The 23,646-nt window shown below is 37.4% G+C and overlaps 1 protein-coding gene across 4 annotated transcripts in view; it reads right to left on the bottom strand.

Moving 5' to 3' along the window:
* Positions 1 to 23,154, bottom strand: part of LOC145668109 (glutamate receptor ionotropic, delta-1-like) — a 43,297-nt gene extending 20,143 nt beyond the window's left edge. For 2 of the 4 annotated variants that reach the window (XM_081735644.1, XM_081735643.1), the window contains exon 1: positions 22,962 to 23,154. The gene's annotated coding sequence lies outside the window, so the exon portion shown is untranslated. Of the gene's footprint in view, positions 1 to 22,956 lie in introns of all 4 variants that reach the window. The other 2 variants (XM_081735642.1, XM_081735641.1) reach the window with 1 other exon arrangement.
* Between the last annotated feature and the right edge of the window lie 492 nt (positions 23,155 to 23,646).

Here is a 23,646-nt window from a genome sequence, read left to right on the forward strand (position 1 = left end):
CCTTTTGACGCGGGGCTTTTTGGACGTGGGGCCCTTTTGACTCGGGCCCTTATAACCGGGGCCCTTTTGACGCGGGGCCGTTTTGACTCGGGCCTCTTTGTCCTCGCCCTTTTGTCCGGGCCCTTCTGACGTGACACCTGTTTAAAGGAAACCAACTAACTACAAAGGTACAAATAGTTTATTACATTCATAGTGAAAAAAAATAATTATAAAAAAAAATATTAAAAGCACAAGTTCTTGGTTATATATCAATAGAATACATAGGGTTATACTTTAGTAAGTCTCTATACATTTGATCATATTGACAAATGGAAAGAAAAGAAAAAAATAATTACATATATTATATCTTAGGCATGCTAAAGCGAAATTATGATTTGCGACATACGCAAAGAAGACACGCAAAAATGGACAAAGAAAAAGAAAAGAAAAAAAACTTTTGGGTGTAATAGAACTTATGAGTCTCTACTTCACATTGAGCAATAAAATATTAATAATTCCGAGCGTTCAAATCACAAATCGCGCACTACTCGTAGCGTCCGAAATATTTCGCTCCATTTAACTTAGTTTGTGTTTATATATATATCTATATATATATATAACTATTGGTTTATAAAACCATTCATCAACTATATTTAGTTTGTGACTATTAGCAGTTTATATCTGCACTCACATACTGCGACATTTATACCCATCTAGGGATTTTGAAAATCACTTTCCGCCAGAGGATGCTTCTCCTCTTAGTCAGTCCATTTACAAATTTATTAATCAGATAATTTTAAGTTACTTGTTCATCACTGGGACACGTCATGAGACCTTTCATTTATCCAGGATCACTTTTGTGTATGTATATATATAGTTCGGATTTGAGATGATCTTCCACAGGTGTAAGGAGTATAATGATTTAAATTAAGGAAAAACACTGGTCAAGTCATAGGATACATATGCAGGTGAGAGGGATTAAAGGTACACTTTCCACAATGGTTTTAGGTTGGTAGCTCAGGAATAATATTCGTTATGATGTGGGTTACATTTAGACCTGCCGTTACTTCTTAATACAAGCCATTAAATAATGATTACATAGGTTATAATTTACATCAATTCAGAAGAAAGGAAAATTATTTGAGTGCACGGCGGTATTCTTGACAGAAATCTATATTATTATATTCGTCGGAAACTTACTTGTAAACTATAGCAACCAATACACGTTTGGGGGGACAGACACGAGCGGTCTTACATATATCCATATAATACATTTAATATCATACTTTTACTTTAACATCATATTCACATACTAAGCGCATGTACATTTTGACGTATTCATTTATCTCTCTCTCTCTCTCTCTCTCTCTCTCTCTATATATATATATATATATATATATATATATATATATATATATATATTTAATAAAGGCGCACACATTTAAAGTAATAACCCCAACAATAATTTCAGAAAAGGTTGCAAACATTGTACAAGAAAAACAAATGACTTCCGACATTACATATGAAAAAAGAATTGATTTTTTTTTACCTAATACCGCGCGTCTATAAATTTCAACTTTCATATAGTCAATTCGTGCATGAATCGTAAAAGAAACTTTGTGAGGCAGGGCTCGTAACACAGAACATTCCTAAAGATATAAATAGATAAACCAAAATACAATTTCTGGGCCAAGGTTAACTACAAGATAAACGAAAACCAAAACGGAAGGAAAGTGATTGATGGATTAAAAAAAACTTAGAGGGACGACGGTGAAAGAACGTAATTGGAGTGTCGTCAAATATAAAGTCGTTATTCATTTTGGCAATAGGTCAAAATGTGATGGAGGACCCAATCACTATCTCCTCTATCCATGAATTGTGTCTTGCAACGTCTCAGCTGGTAGTTTCAGATCAGAGTTGTACGTTAAATAAATTGTAAGCGACAAGTTCAAAATCGGGGGGGAGGTTGAAAATTAAAAAAAACTCTAGAGAAGAAGTAGAAGAAGTATAGGTAAAGAGAGAGGAGACAGAACACTACAACTACGAAAGATAAGTGGTCGAATTTACGTATACAACATATTATAACCAAATATTCTCTTTTGTGCCAAAAAGGGTTGGTTTACTTAAATACGTAAACTCAAAAGTTATCTCCAAACACTCAACTAGTCTGTGCCCGCAAGGGAATTTTCAGAAAGACGAAAGCTTTAAGGAAACTCCCCTCCTCGCTGTATCCGGTTGAGTCCTTGGAGAACCGGGAATCCACCGGAAGGTTAGAGAAGGCGTTAATTTAGAATTTCAAAAAGGAAAAAAAATCATCCGACCTCCCGGAAAGTAAAAGAATCCAGAATTGTAATGAAATTAGAGGGGAAAAAATAGCTAAGATGTCCCTAATTAGTAATTTATCAAAATAAAAAAAATTAAATAAACTGAATTTTGGATCGGTGATTTCAATTACCAAAACATCACCGATAGCTATCCTGCGCAGACATGCCACAGTCTGGGATGTCGTTAATTTCCCTCATCTAATTAAACTAAGAAATGAAAATACTTAAGGGGACTAGGGGTCGACATCCGGGTACGCGAAAATAAATTTCAATAACTAATTGTTTTGATTCTGTAACCCTGTCAGAGCTGTCGTCTCCATGAATATTGTAAGCTAGCCCGAGTAGGTAACGTGAAGAAAGAAAAAAAATCTCACGGAGCAGGATATTCTATTTTAAGACCGACCCAAAAAAAAATATATATATATATATATAATTCACTACAGCCCCGTTGTGTAACAATTATTGTCTTTCCATAATTGATTATTAAATATGTCCAGTCAGCGATTATATGATGCTACAAATATTATTAAACGAGATTATTATGAACGAATACGACTGCAGTAACAAATTAAGCTATTAAGCACTAACATAGTCCGGCAATATCTCACCCACATGTTCGCAGGATGCTCCGGTGTAGGGGCCAGAACCCGAGATGTTGCTAGTTATACATGATCCTTAAATATATATATATATTCTTTTACCGAAACGTGACTAATCATAAACTGGGCTTATATATATCTATAGGTATATCTATGTATATGGGTGTCCTCTCATTCATTTCGTTTCACAATATATTCATGCTATCATATTATTCATTTATTACGACGTCGTATTTCATAACCACCCTATTTCTTTAACTACACCCAGACTATATGCACACTTCGTCATATACTTCTAAATCTATAAATCATTGCCAACGTTTCATGTTCCGGTCACCACACAAAACATCCCTCGAACTCAAGACTCCCTTACCACGCAAACAATACTATGTTAGACTTCGTAGCTTCATGTAAAAAAAAATATGTATGTATGTTCACAGAAAGTAGAGTTCTCCGCGATATTATTCAATTTTATAAAATTCTGACAACAATGAAATTATTCTGCAGCCACAGAGGAAAAAAAGAAATGAACATTTAATATAATTTCAAAGCGAAAAACTAGCATCATATCGCCCGACTTCTGTTAAGAATTTACGTATTGTTTATTTACTTAAATATTTCGATTTCTAGACTAAGTAGAATGTTGTAATTTTCAGAAAATATTAATTTTGGATCACTTAACGTAACTGTATATGCATTTGGGCTGGGAATTATATTTACTAGGTTTTATTTCGAAAAGGAAGGTCAATTCCATGGAAACTAAATCACTAAGAAACTTCGACATAAGGATGACGGTTAGTACTGAATTTTGACACTAGGGGGCTAGCGACGATATGATCAACCCTTGAACCACTGAATGTGACCTTGTACACGGAATTTTGATACTATGACACTCTCATTTTCTGATATTACTATAGATTGATATGTTGCGTTTAGCTATTGATCGAATACGAATGATACACTGTCCATAATTCATTATTTCACACACTCTTTCATCACTTAACTACAATTGCTACTACTGATACTACATTACAAACACATACATGCCACATCCATAACTACAAACTACATTAATACATGTTATAATACATATTAATCATTACTATTTACTCACATAAACAACATTCAGATTTTACCATTTTCTTTAAAATCGGCTCTATCGGTTTACGAAAGGAAAGGGAAAGAAAGGAACAGGGCCAATTGGCCCTTGTATTCACTAAATCACATTCTTAATTCAACCTGTTTAGTTAATACACAAACTATTTATTGAAAAAATATATGGGCCCCTTTCCTGAAGGGAAAAGAACCTTATGATAACTATACGTTCAACCCATCCCTGCTGGAAGCTGTACCCCCAAGTTGGGAGTAAACAGGAGCCCTCTGGAAACTTTACACGTGCATTATGGTCACTATCCTAACTACAACGAAATTAAATACCGCCATGTTACTACTAGATAAGTACAAAAAAGAAATCACATTCACTACATACACGAACACAAACGGCAGTGGGACAGGCCTTACGTAACTCTAAAAGGAATAATTTTCAGGATAAAAATATTTTAAGGGAGAAAACACTACTCTTCCGAAACTGTTTATGGATCTTTAAGAACAACTAACAAACTCATGCACTTCACTTGGTAGAACCTGTCCATCACTAATTATCTGCAAAACATGGCGTCACTGAATTACACTTCCTATTTCAGTTCTTCAGTCCGGTTTTTTACTATGAAATTTAGTAAATTATGGCTCCGTAGCTTCCTGGATGGTATTTATTCAATTATCAAACTAGATTTACCTTGTTGATGCAGCTTTTCTAGCTAACTTCTACCCTTTTCCGAGCTGGGAAGATCTGGGTCTGCTGTCTTCAGCAAAATTCTAGGCAGGGAATGGGAATAATCGCGCTCTAACATCATAGCGTGGGTGATTCCTCCAATCAAAACAAAGCATTTTTGGCGGTGGGGCTTTGAAACGAATAAATTTTGGTAAAATCTGGATTGAACTAGATATCTAAAAGAGAGGTGAAGGGTGGTCCAGAAAATTCTGCCGAATTTTAGATTGGTTATTTATTCGAAAATTTCCGTGCAATGGTGGACCTATATTTTCAGATAGCACTGACACCGTAAGACTTGTAATAATCCATTTACATATCCATATACAAGACTTATAACTAATTTAATATATAAATAAAGATATCGATTCCCAAAACTACAATTCCTAATGAAGTTTTACAGTTTTCCATGTTAATTTGAAATAGAATAACAAACAAAATTACGAATTATATGAACAGCCAGAAATTTTTTGTTAAACGTCAAGTACAGTCGATGCAAACATTTCGGGCACCCTCCTATTAAAAACATCATCACATTAGACTGTAATGGTATATTACATCAAGTTTTTGACCCTCTGGATCCCCCCCTGTTTTAACAGAAATCTGAAAAAAAATCTGGTAAACACTACTCGGTGGACTGAATGTTTGTGCAAAATTTCAATTTTCTACGTGCAAAAATAAGCCCGCCAAAAATACTTTATATAAACCCCCCCAAAAAGTATTACACGAAAATATAAATTTTAGACTTATGACGTCATCACCTCCTATGTCTGGAAGCAGGAAGGTGTGAAACCATACATAATGTCTTCTACAATGCCTCTGGACTTGAGAAACAAAACAAAACAAAAAGAATTCGGACGATAAAGCTCAAATAGGAGAGTTATAACGCAATGTACCATGAAACACCCCGTATGGTACAAATTGTACCATGGGACCCCCATAGGGTTAATCTCAGCTACTTCTAAAACTATGGGTTCGACACTAATATTAGTCATTTTCGATCATTTTTAAATATTTATCCCTCTCCCCTACGTTATACCATCCCCAACTATCAGGGCTGAACTTGGATTGAAACAGCATCAGAAATGTCACTTTTTCTCTCATCGACCCTGAAAACTATGGATTCAACACTAATATCGGTCATTTTTGATCATTTTTAATTTCTCTCCCCATCCCCTTCCCTACATTATATCGTCAAAGTGAATAGGCTTAAGTAATCCCTGCCCCTAAACTCATGTATGTTGAAAATTTGATTGAGACCAGTCGGGTGGTTCAACAGTGATTAAGTCACAAATGCAGTCATTTTTATTTTAATTTTTTTACATATATCTCTCCCTCCCCCTCTCCTAGGTTGGCTTGTCAAAGTGAAACGATAAAAAAACACCTAAGGCCGACTCTCTGTGACAGGACACGCTGGTGCTCGAAGAATAACAAGTAAGCCGTATTCATAAAGAAGCAATACACTGCAAGTAAACACCGCATGTCACTATTAAGGGCGTCATATTTACAACACTTGTATTATACTTAGTTTGCATGCGTCATAGTAAAAGAAGAAAGATTTGAGCAATTGAATTTAACGTAAATTCACGTACTAATAACAACGAAAAGGATTAAAACAAGTAATATGTGTATACGTTATACAACACATTAAAGCATGCTTTGCACTCGTAACCTTATAGAATTCTTTTGCTATGACCGTAAAAACATATGCGCATATAAAAAGTAAATCTACAATATTGATACATTATTTATGTAAGCCAATATAATATTATTCATTTCAAATACCTCACTCGTAATCTAATCTATTTTATTGGATACTGCATATCAGTGCTACAAAAAGTAAATATAAAGTTTCTTGCGCCAGTCAATATTAGTAAAAGTTAATAATTTGTAGACACTCTAAAGGATCAGTAAATATAAAACGTCGTGCATATAATAAGCGCACAATATAAACGCATTCCTTTGTATTAAATTATTTTAGTCGTAAGCTCAAGTTTGAAACATATATACATAAAAAGCGCTTAAAACAAAATCAATCTGTATTTGATATAGGCCTATATAATAGCGAAATATTACTTCAAATTATAGCTATAAAAATATCTAACAACCACAGTAGCGATATAACATCGTTAAATAACTGCATTATTTCTGAAAACTGTGCTAGCTAACATATTTATCTGTAAAGAATGTTTAAAATATCAGTAATAAGTTAAATTCAATTTATATAAAAGTTCGCCAGTCGCGACTATCAAGTGTCAGTCAGTTAGTCACTTTGCATTCAAACTATTTTCCATTTATCTTTTAAATGAAAATCACGTTTTAACAGCACACCTTGTTGGATCTTATAATACAGTCGTACAGATTTTTCCCAACTTATTTTTGGTACATAGGTTTGATTTTGCTCCAGAGCATTAATATACTTTATTAATCTTGGATCTTCACGTTGGTATTGCTTTCAATCTTCACTGGTCATATTTGCTAAATCTCCTGGAAGGACATGAAAATTCAAAATTGTAACAATTCTAGGTGATTGACATACGGTAATACGAGACAAAGTATCCGCTGCTACATTGGTTACTCCAGGTATGTATTGGATTTTCAACTCCATATCTTGCATTTCAATACACCACCGATATAGCCTGGTATTCCAATATTTTATGCTCTTAAAATGCACTAAAGCTTGATGGTCAGTTTGTACGGTCACATGATGCCCGATCAAGAGATTACGCCATTTTCTTATAGCTTTCACAACACCCAACATCTCTATTTCGGTAATGGTATAGCGAGATTCGCAAGGCTTAAGTATGTGTCCAGTGAAACCAATAACTCGTTTCCCATCTTCATAATCTTGTGTCAAAATAGCAGCAGTCCCAATAGTTGAGCCGTCAGCTATGATAATGAAGTCTTTTGACATATCTGGATGCACCAAAAGTATGTTTTTACAGATCTTATGTTTTATTTCCTCGAAACAATTTGTATGTTCAGGCAACCAGGTCCATTTCTTCCCTTGTTTAAGCAGCTGGTATAAAGGTGTTGACTTACGAGCAAAATCATGTATAAACTTGGAGCACCACTGAAAAAATCCTAAGGTCCTTTGCAATGTTTTTATAGTTGTTGGCCTTGGCAATGATTTTACCAGATCCACGTACTCTGTATTTTTCGCTATTCCTACCGGTGTTACCACAAAACCTAAGAAATTTGCCTCAGATACCATAAATGTGCATTTCTTTAAATTGACTGTCATATTTGCTTCCTCTAACTTATACAATATTTGGTCTAACAACTCGATGTGAGCTACTGGATCAGTCCCGGGAATTAAAATGTCATCTATACATATATATCTATTTCTTAATACACTGTTTTCGGAGCATGCGCTCCTGCTACCGAAATTCCAGATAACGGGAGGTTATTAAAAATTTGTTTCATATTTTAACCATTAATACCCTCCACCGTTACCGTCACCGTCACATTTTATATATGTTGAAAATTTGACCGAGATTGGGTGGGTGGTTCAAAAGTTATTAGGTTTTATTAGTTTCTATTTATACGCCCCCTCCCCTATTACATACTATTAAAGTGAAATTACAAAAATGTTTCCAGGTCCGAACCTCATGTATCTTGAAAATCTGATTGAGATCGTTGCGATAGTTCAAGAGTTAAGTTACAAAAATTAAGTTACAAAAATAGTCACTTCCAGTCTTATATAAATTGATTTTTATATATCACCCTCTCCTTCTGCTCCCTTACGTTACTCCCTCAAATTTTAATCATAAAAACCATCCAAGGCCTCAACCTTATCTATGTTAAAAATTTGATCAAGATCGATCATGGTTCAGGAGTTAAGTTTTATTTATCTTATTATACTCCTCCCCCTCCCCCAACCCTCAGTTCTTCCATCAAAATGAATAGCCTAAAACCAGCCCAGCCTCGAACCGCATCCATGTTACAAATTTGATCGAGATCGGTCGGACGGTTCAGGAGATTTAGAGTCACAAACATATTTTCAATTTTATATATTTTCTATATAGATTTTCTAAAACTTGTTAACAGATATCTTACTGTAATATTTAATACTTACTTTACAATTGGAGACTCACATTTGTTGAACTAAATAAAACATTAAAAGCAAAAATCTAAATTTTATTTATCTTACTTTCGTTAGAAAAGGACATTGGAAATGCACTTAACAAAGAAACCATTAAAAAATGGTCCGAAGTATCCCAGGTCAGTATTTGTAATACACGAGCTCACATCAGTACTTACGGTTTAGAATCCCCCGCTTTTCTAATTTTAAAATATGGCAACCCTAGTTCATATTTTAGTCAAAATAGTTCTGAAATAATTAACATTACAGTAGTTACGTTAGACATTAAAAAAAGTGCAGAATAATTAAAACATCCCAAACTACAAATATGGGAAACATCCTCTTCATTTAAAAAGTCGTTACTACCTAGGAGAATTTGCATTGTTATTTATCGTTTAATACGAGCAAAGGTTTGCGAAATATATTTGGCACTTTTGCCAAGTAACGAATAATATTCTGTGTTTCCTGTAATCGGTCACAATAATATTGTTGGAAACTTGTGAATCGTGTGACAACAGTTACATAGGCAACATTTCTCCCATATTCTGTTCATTCATGCTAAGACACAAGAATAACAGATAAACAAAACAGTTGGAAGCACTGCTATCTGTGTAATTGTTGTCAAATGATTCACAGGTTTGGAACAATATTACTATGACCGATTACAGAAAACATAGAATGTTATGAGCTACTTGCCATAATGCGAAATATATTTCGTAAAGCTTTGCTCATACCAAACAACAAAAAACATGCAAATACTCACAGCCAGTAACGAGGTATTTCTCATATGATCTGGAGATGTGCTTGGTGTTGAACACATCTTCAGGTCAATTGTTTATTGGCCTCACCAGCTGTGACGTACCAAACGTCAAAACGGCTGTTTTTTGTTATCCTATCCCGATCCTGAGAGTTGCTCAAAGCAAATATCAAGTAACAGTTGTAAGACTAATCTAGTGAAGTGCAACTGCTGCTGTAGATTTTACACTGGGGCTTCTCTCCACCTGGCCACTATCCGAATGGGTGGTCTTTACGTACACACCTACCTTTTCTAAGCACTTTGTGTTGTATCTGTTTGTTTGTATCGTCATGGCCTCAGCTTCTTCTGGTCTTCCATCTATTTCTGCGGACGCTTCCATTTCGGCTGCTTCGTCAGCTATGCGGAAGGACCGCTCAAAACGCTTCAGTGATACTGGACCACCCGTTCACGACGATCAGCATGATCATCTATCTCATGCACCAAAGGCCAAACGTCATCATACCCTCAGTGAATCTTCACACTCATCATCAGGTTCTCATATGGACGAAGACTCTCTGGAACGCACCACGAAGCCTCAAATTCATTCTTTCCTTCTCACTAACTATGACTCCAAATATCAAGATTTGAAAATTCTGTATCTTCGCCTCGTCAAGTATGTACCCCGCACTAAAATCACACAACTCATCAACACTCAGAAAGGCATCATAATCAAGACAACTGATCCAGATTTCGCCAAACATCTGCTCAATACCTATTCATTTGAAATCTTCGGCAAACAAGCTAAGATCATCAATCAAGCACCTCGTCTATCCAAACAACCGCCTCCACCACGCCGACAGCCTGCACTTTCTGTCGTGATACGAGGTGTCGATCCCTCTTACTCAGATGACGAAATCACCGAAGAACTTCGTCTTGACGGCCTTTCCATCCTCAAATGCATCCGCATTAAGAATGCTTCCGGAAACACCTACATGGTTCGGGTGTTAACCCAATCCAAAGAAACCATTGACTCCTTGCTTTCCAATGGAGCATTCATCTACCGCAAGAAACACCGCGTTGAACCATCTAAGTCACCTTCACCGCTACCCATGCGCTGTGAAAAATGTCAAGCCTACAACGCGCATGCTACCAGTGCTTGTCCAAATCAGTTAAAATGCGGATTCTGTTCAGGGCCTCATAACACTCGTCAATGCACTAACCTTCAAAAACCTCCACATTGTTCTACTTGTAATGCGACAGATCATCCTACTTATAGTTATAAATGCAAAGCAAGACCAACCGCCGATCCGTTCAAACCTGAATTAACTGTTCCATTAAGACCACACGCTACCCAAACTCTCCCACCACCTACCGACGCTTGTCAGCCTATCACCATTACGCAGTTCTTGTCATTTATTACTGTTACCTTGCAGAACATCCATCCGCTTCTCCGCCATCATATATTGCATCAAGTTCAACAGGCTGCTAAGGATATTCTCCACATTAATTTCAACGCCACATACTCAGGACAAACAGTTTACTTTCACTCGGACAAACTCCAGACGGAAGTCTAACTTTCTCTATCTTCCTTTTCTCTCCCCTCGTCATGGCACTTCATTTCCTGTTTCTCAACATTCGATCACTCATGCAACATAAAATCTTATTCCAGCAGCTTCTGATAGAGAAAAATATTCATTGTTTTTTGCTAAATGAAACCCATCTTACGCCTCGCTTAAACCCGCACATCTCACGTTATACTCTTCTTCGCCATGATAATACCGCACCCGCTCGTCGAGCATGCGGAGGTGTTGCCATCGGCTTTTCACCATCCATTCCATATCGACAGCATTCTACTTATCTAACTCCTCTTCCCGAACATCTCATCACTACGTTATATTTCAAAACCCTTAACATCACCGTTGCTACAATTTATGTTCGCCCTGGTCACCCCATACCATATCCTTTCTTTCAATATATCTCTGATCATTTTCATACTTATGTCATTTTAGCTGATATTAATTTTCACAGTCGTACTGCCCGTCAACAGGAACATTTTCGAACTTACCTCACTACCCATACTACAGGTTTCTTTCACGATCTACCACAACCCACACGCCCTGAAAGTGGCACAACACCCGATATCGTCATAACGTCCTCCAATCTACTCACCCGGCATACACTTACAGTGTTAGATCCCCTAGGCAGTGACCACGTCCCTATTCTTCTCACTCTGACACCTACTCCGCAACGCACTCCTAGTCCAGCACCATTAGTTCGCACGGTACCTCGCTTTGACAAAGCTAACTGGTCTGCCTACCGTACTTCCCTACAAACACAGTTAGATTGTATCACCCCTCCTACAACAGAAGACGAAATGTATCACTCTCTTGATTCTATAACTGGCGCCATTCATACTGCTTCTGCACAGTATATTCCTCAGAGCACTCTTCATTCCTTTCGTCCACCTCTTCCCCCACAGTATCTTCATCTCATCCATCGCTCTCGCCAACATTTTAGAGATTTCACTCGTACTGGCAACCTTGAAGCACTCCGCCTCCATCGTCAATATCAACGGATTGTGCATAACTACCTTGTCGCCTATAAACGCCGTCAGTGGATTAAATCCTGCAACCAACTTAGTACCACATCTCATCCTTCCAAATTCTGGAAGCGATTTCACCGACTAACAGGCAAAAGCTCTTGTACTTCCTATCCACTTCTTGATCACAATCAGCCACTCCAAGATGATCTCAGCAAAGCTAACGCCTTCGCCTCTTATCTGCAAGACATCTTTACTCCTCTCCCTCCTGATCCTACCTTGCGTAGTCACCCAACAGACAGGTTACAGCTTTCTTCTCCTGCACTCCAACCCCATTCCACTCACACTCTCCCTCCAGATTCTGCCCTTACATCACCTATTACCGTTGAAGATATTCACCATAGTCTCCGTGGCAAACGAAACTCTGCACCCGGTTCCGATCGCATATCCTACCGCCATATTAAAGAAGCACCTTATGTCCTCTTTTACCTTCTGGCTACAATCTACACGTTTATACTGCGTACTGGATTCCTACCGATTCCTTGGAAAACCTCTACCACGTTAATGTTCTTGAAACCTAACAAACCACCTCATGCAGTCTCTTCCTATCGTCCAATACAGCTTACACTCGTTTTCAGTAAAGTACTTGAACGTATTCTCGTCTCCCGTCTTCACCTCCATCTTTCCGTACGTAATCTCATTCCACTTCACCAAGCAGGCTTCCGTCCCCAATTCAGTATTAATGACCAACTCCTTCGCTTAACCACTCACATTACAAATCAGTTTAACTCCAATCAACCGTCCTGTTTAGTTCTATTTGATTTAGAAAAAGCCTTTGACAAAGTTTGGCATCTTGGTCTTCTCTATAAACTGTTTTCCTTTGATCTTCCTCTCTGCTATATCCGTTTTATTTTTCATTTTCTCACTTGTCGCCTTAGCTATGTTTCCATCAACAACCACTTATCGCATCCCATTTTTCTTCATTCCGGCGTTCCTCAAGGTTCATCACTCTCTCCCCTCCTCTATCTGCTCTATGTGGCTGATTTTCCCAATCTTCCTCCCAACATCAATCTCTATCAATATGCTGACGATACGGCGTTTCTTGCTGTTGCCCCAACCATTCATCAGATTAACCGTACATTACAAACAGCTATCGATACTTTTCTTTCTTGGTGCAGATACTGGCGCCTCAAACTCAATGCCGCTAAAACACAAACCATCATTTTCCTTCCACCTGGCAAACGAACTAAAGTGTACCGCAATCCAGCTAACTTTCACGTTCATGTCGATCATGTTCCCTTGCAACCACAGAATACAGCTACCTATCTTGGCATCACCTTCGACCGGCATCTCAAATGGTCGCCTCATCTGAAGACCATCTGTAAGAAAGCCTATAATCGAATTAACCTCCTGCGCCGCCTAACTGGAACTACCTGGGGACTCACTGCCCACACACTCCTTACTACATATAAAATGTTCTTACGCCCCGTCCTCACCTATGGCTTTCTTGCCTGGATACCGGCCGCCCCATCATTCTACGCTCGCTTGCAAATCCTGGAAAGACATGCTCTTCGTCTTGCTTTTCGCATTCGCCTTCCCAGTCCTACCCGAGATCTTTACAATCAAACACCTTTTCCGCACATCCTATACCACCTCGAAACATTACGTCTTCGCTACATCTCACAACGATATCAATTTCACCACCCTCTGCTTTTCGATACAATGCATCAGTGCGCTCTCATCCGACCCCACACTCCACTCCGTCACTCTCCCCTCTCACTACTTTTTACACTCTACCGCTATACTCTCCCCCCTGACAGCCCCGATCTCATTCTCATCAATGATTTTATCACCGATACAGCCCCACCATGCATCATTCCATCACTTGCACAGTAGTCCTACTGTTCTACAAGGGCTTCCCACTGTCTTCATCAGATTCGGAGCTGCCCCCGAATCAGAAGATAACCTGCATTTGTTTTACTAACACAACCCGATGATGTGATGTCTAGTGCACCTCACCATTGTCCCTATCATCCCACCTCAATAATGATTATGGTTAATGGCCATAATGTCCACAAACTCTACACGATGTAATTATTTCCCCACTCCTATGATGAATGAATAAATAACTGCTACCAAGTTATAATTTGCTTGTAAAATATAAGATTTAATAAAGTTGAATGAAACTCTAGAAACCCACCCATCGTTCTCCACTCCTAGCTATTCCCTGTAACCCACTTCCCGATATAAAGGGCGGTACCCTTTGGACGGGTGCTAGTCGTAGTCGGCTAGCAAAAAAAAAAAAAAAAAAAAAAAAAATGGTGTTGAATTGACATACAAATAACACGCTAAAGTGGTAGTCATTTTGTGTTATTTCAACACCTCATTTTTTAATGTGTAGTTTACTTATTTTCACTGTGGAGTAAATGAAAGCAAATGCGTCTTCTCATACCTTTGCTATCATAAATAAAAATCATTAGTAGGCCTACATAATGCATCAATTCAAACCTATTAACATTTTCTTGCGAAATACATACTCAAAGAACTACCATATTTCTTCGAATATAAGGCGCACCTTTTTGTCAGCTTTTAGAAGTCTAAAATTCAGGCGCGCCTTAGATTCGATGTATATCTGCAATATACATACTTATTGCACGTAGGTTACAGCTAGAATCTACTGCAGTCTTTAATACTGGTAGTTACAACTAATTTGCCAAAACTTGGTTGTATTATAACAATGACAGACTGCACAAAGATGGTAATCGCTCACGAACAATTAACATTTCGTTCTACTGATAAGAAAATGCTTATCGAATTAGGAATGTGTTTGTACATTATTTCTGCGCCTTAGATTCGAATCGTTTTTAAAATGAGTTTAAATGAGGTGAAATTTCAGGTCCGCCTTAGATTTGATGGCGCCTTATATTCGAAGAAATACGGTATATATACTGTAAGATGTTCATGAAGTTAGTTGCTACCAATTAGGAAAGGCTTCCTAACAGGAGCGTCATTCAGACTTTGCTTGAGGGGGGCAAAAGCATCACAGACATAATACTTTTCGGTTTTGTACTAGTATATTAGTAGATAATCGATTAAAGTATATGTATTCCTCAAACTCTTGGGGGAGGCAATTGCCCCCTCCTGCCCTCCCTAAACGACGCCCCTGCTTCCTAACAACGCTGAAACCCATATTTCATTATTTTAAAAGGTTGCTTTTAAGTGGATTTCACCAGTGGGTGTTAGCAATTCAAATATTTCGAAAAACAAAGGAAAGGGAGAGTTGTGGAATATAATATTTGGAAGGGCTGAAGAAAAGAATAGTGTGTTATCTCTCCATGTTGGTTCCCATATATTTTCTTAGTTTATCTCGTCCTTTTTTTTTTTTTTTTTACATGACGTTGAATATCATTCATTTATTTGGCAATAAAGTTGGACTAATAATCTTACTCATGTACGAGGGAGGATCAGAAACTAAGATTGAAAGGCCGATATTTCTGGAGTTTCGTCTGTTACAGAGGAATGAGGAGTATGGTGTAATTTTAATGTATGGAGTTGGCAACTGTGCAGCGTTTCAGCTACTCACTACCTACGGCGTTAGTTGTAGATAAAAACAAAGGGCAACTCATTTGAAAAACTAACCTTGCGAAGAAGTCCACTCACGGTCAGTATTTCTGTGGGCGAAACATTTAACAGAGCCAGCTGATAAAGATTTACGGAGAGACTTTAATGTCCCGTAAACATGTCGCAGAATGATGTCGGAAATTTGCAGCTGGTAGAGGAAACGTCACTGGCGAGGAGTGGAGTGGTCAACCCAGCATGGCATCAACAGATTTGAACACAACTCGTGTCGAGAAGCACATTCAGGACAATGAAAGAATGACATTGCCACATCTGATGGCAGAATTGAGATTGCCGTTCAGAAGCTCCTAGGATCCCGTCACTTCGCTTCAGACGAAGAGGTGAAACATTTCATGATAACGTGGCTGAACACACAAGGACAAGATTTTTACCAGGAGAGAATCCTCAAATTCATCCCACGATATGACATGTACCTCAACCAATGTGGAGACCATGTCTAAGGTAACTTAATGTAAGTACTATCTGTTAGGTGTTTTGGTTGTATGAACTAATAGACATGTTTCACTGCAAGTTTTGAAATCTTACTTTTTGATCACTCCTCGAACTTTCCACTGGATATGCTTAAATTATGTTGTCAAAAGTTATGGATGAATATGTATTTTTGGCATTTGACAAGTACTGTAAAAATTAATATCAGAAAGGGAGAGTCAATGTTATAAAATGCTCAAGAGAAGCTATTCTAGAATAGATAATATAGTAAACAAAAAATGGTATTTCTTTGTTTCCAAAATTATATCAGTACTAGAACTAAAACATACAGCGAAGGTTCAAATATATAACTTGTCTTCAGTTGAAATAAGACAGCTTTCATGAATGTGAAGATGTTATTAACAAATGGTATTTGCTTTGCTTGTTTATTTATCGTTAATTTCTTCGACCATCCATGACCAATTGAATTTATGTAACGTTAATGTGACAGAAATGTGACGTATAATGACAAGCAATTTGAGGACAGCATCATCAACTAAATATATGAAATGATGTAATGTGCTTACCAAAGTTTCAGAACAGTAAAAACAAAAGAAAAGAAAATTTGTGGTTGTTTTTGTTTGCTAAGAATGTAATATTTTATATTTTTGCTACAAGTAATATTGGTAAAGTAATGCAAGCAAGACGTGTTAATTTCATCCCCTCCCCCCAATAAAAAAAGAGCTTGGCTGAAGAATTGTTAGTTAGTTAACAGAAAGAACTATTCTAATTCAACATTTTTTTTTCAGTTACACTCTTGGAAAGCGTAAATCCATTTTATTCATTTTCTTTCGGGCTTAGTGAACATAATTTTCTTTATAATAATTCAAAATATGTAGGATGTTTATATGTTTAGGTTTTCCCGGTGAGTCGTACATTGTGTACTATAAGGAAGAATTGAAACTTAACCTGTGGTAGACAATGCCACCACATGGCCTCGTCTCTCCTTCAATATTTTAGTGGGTTCCTCAATTTTGTAGGCAGGTGGAAGGATAGAGACCAGACAAGGGCTAGATAATTGCAAGAGAAAGTGGGAGCTCCATTCTTTCCTTTGGTTTCAGTCACACATCAGCAGCAGCAGCAGCAGAGCAAGGATAGGCAGTGGCGACACCTGGAGACAGTGATGAGAACGAGCGCACCAAAATTTCCATTAAGTGTCACACCACTGTTGCTACACTTGGTACAATTGTACCAAATTCAGCCCTTTTTGTCATTCACCGGCCCGTTGGTACCACGCTGGCATTTTCAGCCCCTTTTGTGAAAAAGTTGGTACAATTCTACCCAATTCAGCACCATTTAACAAATACTTGTCACATTTTCAAAAGTGTCAGTAAGACTTTTCCTACATCTCACGTTACTCATACTGTGTGATGTCATAAGGAGCGAACCCTGAAATGATTGATTTGTTTCTCGTTTTATTTATATATATTTTTTCATATATGGCCATAATACCGTTTTGGTTTATTGGTAACTTTGAAATAGAGGCGCGTTTGGTTTCCTTGCAATACATACCGAAGATGATAACTGTTTTCTCTTTTAATTTGCGGCCTTTGTTATACTTCCTACGTGCGAGAAAAGTTTCATCTACTTCCACTGTTGTTTGGGATCCTCCCAGCGGCGCGGCGTAGCAATAGGGTAGGCATTGCCTACAGGCGCAGGACGTTTCGGTATATTAGGGGGAGCCCCAGGTTTTTAATAAAAAAGAAACAAATTATATAAATGGAGCCCCAAGTTTTCGTGGTCTTCATTTTCAAACATGGCAGGAATAAAAATCCCCCCCCTCCCCCCCCTCTCTCGCAGTTTATTACATTTGCGTATCAAATTATTGGCATTACTGTAAACTCGTCGAGGTTACAGCACTGTATGATTAAGAAATTAATCCTCCTGGTAATTAGTTATTACCGTATTAATACGATACCAGTCCTATATTACATGTACTGAGCTTACTAACTATAAATAAAATTCCTCTGCGCAACAGGTTTTCAACAATAACGACAAATTCTCCAAGCACCAAAGGTTGGGCAAACCGGGCAACTGCCCGGGACGCTAACGTCAGGGGCATCCAAACGAACACCCCAAAATAAATTTTTGAACTTATTTTCTAACATCACTATAATAAAATGTAAAATATAGGCTAGGACTAGGTAGGGGGCGGGGGGCCAAGACTCATTGGCAAGGTGAAAATTTTACCTTCGTCCGCTCCTGATGTTGACTGGGATGGCATAGTGTTAAATGGATGAGGACGATATTGACCTATTTAGGTTCTACTCTCAACATTATTGGAGAGTAATAATTAGCTGATCTTCTTAAATAATGATTGCAATATTACTTAGAGTAATTTTGTAGACGTGATAACTTTTTGTTTTTTTGCAGTTAGCGAATGTTTAGCCCTGTTTTAGCGGAAAGAAAAATCTCATGTTGTCAACACTGCCCAAAGCTAGTCAAATGTGGGATGTGGCGCATACGCGTAAGTTGCAGATGGTCATACATTGGTCTATTAAATGGGTGAGGGGGCACCACTAGATATTTTGCTTAGTGGCGCCAAAGGCCATTGTTACGCCACTGGGTCCTATTTGGATGTTTTTAAAAATAATTTTTAAAAAGAGCACTTTCTTGATTTGGACTCTTGGAAGAGGAGGGGGGAGTATTTAGTTTCCTGCTATAGAGCCCTGTATTACACTGGAATAAAATAATAAATTCAGCCCTTTTTGTTTCAATTTGGTACTATTTTTCAGCCCACTCCAGAGCGAGGATTGTGGCAACACTGTGTCACACTGTTTGATTTAGACCACATGAGTGAAGAAGTGCGACTGACGGATTGGACTTTGCGTTAAGTATCAGGCCTTTCGTTTTACTTATCTGTACAGTCTTGAGTCAGTGTTATCTGTATGCAAATTCTTAAAATACATGAAATCTTTTTTTTATTTTTTTTTTAATCTTGATAGGGCGTCTGGTTCGGCCTCTTTAGACGCTTGTTTTGACGAATCGCAAATGGAGATGTCACCAAAGGAGGGTTACAAGGAACTCAATGTGAGTCAGCAACCACTCCCTTGTGCGTAGCTGATAAACCTTTAATAGCGCAGTGGATTTAATAGATTGTGTTTTGGGTTCGTTAGCAGTCTTGCTTTGTGTTGAATTCTTGAGGGAGATTTTTCTTAATTGTTTTACCTACAGCGTTAGTATAAAAAATACATATATAGAGAGAGTAGTAGAGAAGTGATTGCGTAGTGTGGTGTGAAACAATGTTTCTCCCAGGCGTTTTTTTTTTTTTTTTTTTAGGGGTGGCATTGTTTCCTAGAGCTCTGAGAGTGCCTCCCAGAAGAGATCAAAATAAGAAGTTTATAATATAATAATAATAAATAGAATAGTATGGTCTGAAAAATATGTTCCTCTCCGAATACTAGGTTCTCCCCCCCCCAAAAAAAAAGAAACCCTTTTTTTCTGAAAGAAACTTGGTGCGAAGTAGAAAACACGTGTTAGTAGAGCGCGTGCTGTGTCTGTAAAGTGAGGTGGAAATTCCTAACACGTGCTGTGTTTTCGGTTGTAATTCTCGTGCGATTAAAGCTGAGGGATACAGAGTATATTTTTTTATGTTTCCAAGTCGTAAAAAATCACTAGATAAGTATGAATTATGGTTCAAGGAAATCAATAGGAAAAAATTTGCGTCAAATAAAAACACTCGTAGTTGTTCCAAACGTCTTGAAGACTGCAACTTCGATCAGTCATGTTTACTGAAAGAAAAGCTAATGTCAGGAGAATCATATACACACACACATTGAGAAAGAATGCTGTTTCAAGTATATTATCAAAAAGTTCAGAATCCGAGCTATTGAACAAGCGCCGATGTATATCCAGTTACCAACGTAAAAATATGGTAGAAAACATAATTGACGGTTGTAGTCAAGACGAGGCATTAGAGGGTAATAGAAAAGGTATCACTCGTGATTCTGAAGGTACAGTTTTAGAAATAAATGTAAATACAACTGCTATACAATCTGAATTGAGGAGTAAAATATACTGGCTTGTAGAATAAATCAGTGACGAATACAGTGTTCCTTAGGACATTGGTTCATCTTTTAATTTTTCTGTATCAAGTGGCAATGATGATGAAACGGGTGAAAAGAGTTGTTCCGCGAAGAGCGATGCCAATCAAACAAATTTAACTGGTAATGTATTTTTCTTATTCTGACAAACCTTATAAATGCTACTTCATTTCGGCCACATATGGCGCTCTCTTGTACATACCTTAAAGCACAAAATTGTAGAGTCATCAATAAAAACTGCATCAAAACGTGAAAATGCACATACTTATGTTTGGGAATCGGAACCAAAATTAAAGAAAAGGCTATTAGGGGTTATAACAATCTCGTCTGCTATCTATATAAATGGCATTGGTTTTGAAATTTCAGATCCTTTTGTAAAACGCTGAACTTATGCTTTGTAGGAAGAAGCTATGTTTTATACCCCGTGGTAATATTATAAAAAAATGTTGTGCAGCCCACCATCAAATATTATTATTTTCTAGATGCGGACGATATATCTAAGTCGCACTTTAGAACGTGCCACCGAATCACTCACAAACGAAATGCTTAGCATTGTGTATGGAAGCATGCCCTCGCAGCTTGACCATGGATGACGTCACCATAAAATCTTTTTTCCTCTTTTACTAGCTAACGACTCAATGTATTGCAATCAAACAAACACCATTCCTTTTAGAATTTTCAACTCTACAAATGGAAGTAATTTGTAAAAACGTATTTCTAAGTTGAAGTGCTCCTTTAAGAAACACTTTCTAAAGCAATGCGAGCGCATTTCCTGTTAAGAGTTCATATATGAATATAGGAATGATGGCTCTTTCTCCAATCCATCCTAAAACTCTATTTACGTAATATTCTTGTAGAGTCTTGTTTACAGTGCTGTTGGAAACGAGAAGGTGAGGAATTATTGTTTCCGTTATTTCTGTATAGTATTATAAAGTGAATAATATTTAGTTTGTTCCCACAAACACCGGTTGTGACACTGGCTCACTTAGCAGTGATTATTGTTGGAATTACAATATGGACGTATGGCATAAAAATTAGTGCATAAAGCATGAACCAACCTGTGTTAGGTCGCCACTAAAAAAGCACGAATGCTACGTAACAATCGGGGCAGAAGCGTAGCAGGGGTCCCGAGTAACAGCAAAGGGTGCGTCCCTAGAGAGCAGGCGCGTCAGCAGCGGTGGGTACACGTATGAATGAGGATAGAGGAAAACAGTTTATATGTCATAAAAAGCAACTTTCGGGAAGATACTAATGCCATCTATTAATTAAAAATATACTAAATTAGGTTAGATTAGATTAGGTTTTGACTGAAGTTCCTATTCTTTTCTGTAGTTTTCAATTCGTTTCCACGTTTACGACAAATTTTTCGCCTGTTTAGTAGACCATGCCTTTCACACAATTTCAACTACGACAATCCTTATTTTGTACAACTCTATAAAATTCAAACACGATGTGTGACAATCTTGCCATTTAAGCACCATTCCCACACTGCCTTTCCTATAGATCATAACAAGTGTACCTTTCCGCCAAACAGTCCCATCCGCCTCCACATATAATGTCGCTTACGTCAGAAACAACTAACAACAACAGCTATTTTCTTAACTTCAACTATTCCCTGCTCCTGACTTTAAATCATTCCACCTCACAAACCAAAGTAAATTCTCCAGGCCGTCTGATAAATTTTCTAAAATTAGTCCTGCGATACAGCAGTTAACCCGAACTTTGTATGATTGTCAAAACCCACATCTTCTCACTACCCTCGTTTACGCTTATACTAACCATTGCTGACGCATACTTACTTCAGACGCAACCCCGCGCAGAACCAACAGCTTCGTCCTGCCCAGACTCAGATAACATTCGTGCCTTTCAATGGGCATCTAATATATGTTAGTTTGAGTTTTTTGCATGTACTTTTTATGCCCCTAACCTAATATAACGTTATCCAACCTGACTTAATGCACTCCAACCAAATATAACCAAATGCAGTACATTTTGGTACTTTTTTGATTTTGAAACTGATCCGGTGATACATCCTAATGCCTAAAATTTACCTAAAATACCAAATAAGTAACAACACTAAAAGCAGGTGCATGTATGGGTGTCTCTGGGTCACCATCTGCGGGAGATTAGGCGAATGACCTAAACTATACCTGCACGTAACTTTCAATAAAAATAATGCATTCATCCTACAGATTTTGGAAGGTACTTTCATTTGTATGTTGATGTGCATCAAATTTTACACAACAGGTTCGTTTAAGTAGTTTTTGTGTAAATGCTGGAAACAATGTTCACATATTCTTAATCTACAGCCTAAACAGACAGATATCTTCGGATCAATGAACTTTAAAATGTGACATCGACCTATCAAAGCTATAACTGTTAGGAGAGCAAAAGTAATTATGAACAGATGTACCTCAAGGTAAATTAAATAATTACAATTAGGCAAGGTTCTAGAACACTGGTCGACCTTCCCATTTAACTGTAATAAAGACAGAAAACAAAGTGCCTTGCGTGACTCTAACCCGCCTTAACTCGCTCATGCTCGCAAGGCAGTGCCATGTGAATTAAATATTAAACTTTGGTACAGAAAGGAATCAATCTAGCTACTTGCTAACCTATATGGGGGGACGGTGAATGTTCCGTTAGGGGGGACCTATGTTCTAGAACTTTCCCTTACAATTATATCTGATTTAAAACATAATACATAAAATTCGTACCATACATTGATTCAAAATTCAGCTGTTTGTTTCTCTTCCTATCTAACAGTCTTGTTTCCTTCTTCTTCTTGAGGTATTAAATCGGTTTCTACGTTATTAGCACGCTTTTAGGGCGGTTTGCGTAACGCATCGTATAATATCCATGGCTACTATAATTGATATGTCTATGTTTTTAGTATTTTCCGTGCGTCGGCAATGTTTGCAGGGACTAGTATGGGATGAGGGCTATTCATGCTTATTTTGTACGAGCCTTCGCAAATATTGTGGATCGTAACGCATCATACACTTTTACTTTATTTGCGTTGTGGTCATTAAATTTTATACAGACTACTAAAGAAAGAGTCCCAAAATAGCAGTGACATACAGTGACTCAAAAAAATATTGGTCTGTCAAGATATGTAATATATCCAGTGGCGAAAGGTGATATTTTGAAGAGGGTAGGCCCAATGTTCTACTACTACTACTACTACTACTACTACTACTACTACTACTACTAATAATAATAATAATAATAATAATAATAATAATAATAATAATAATAATAATAATAATAATAATAAAACAGATTAGACAAATATTTTACTACAGAAACACAAGAAGACAAATTCACATAAATTTAACGTAATTGTAGTCCATCGACAGCACTTATTTGATCCGGATCTCAATTTTCATAATGAAATTCACGTATGT

This window comes from Thermobia domestica, chromosome 13, assembly GCF_964235325.1.
Source record: "Thermobia domestica chromosome 13, izTheDome1.hap1.1, whole genome shotgun sequence".
NCBI lineage: Eukaryota > Metazoa > Arthropoda > Insecta > Zygentoma > Lepismatidae > Thermobia > Thermobia domestica.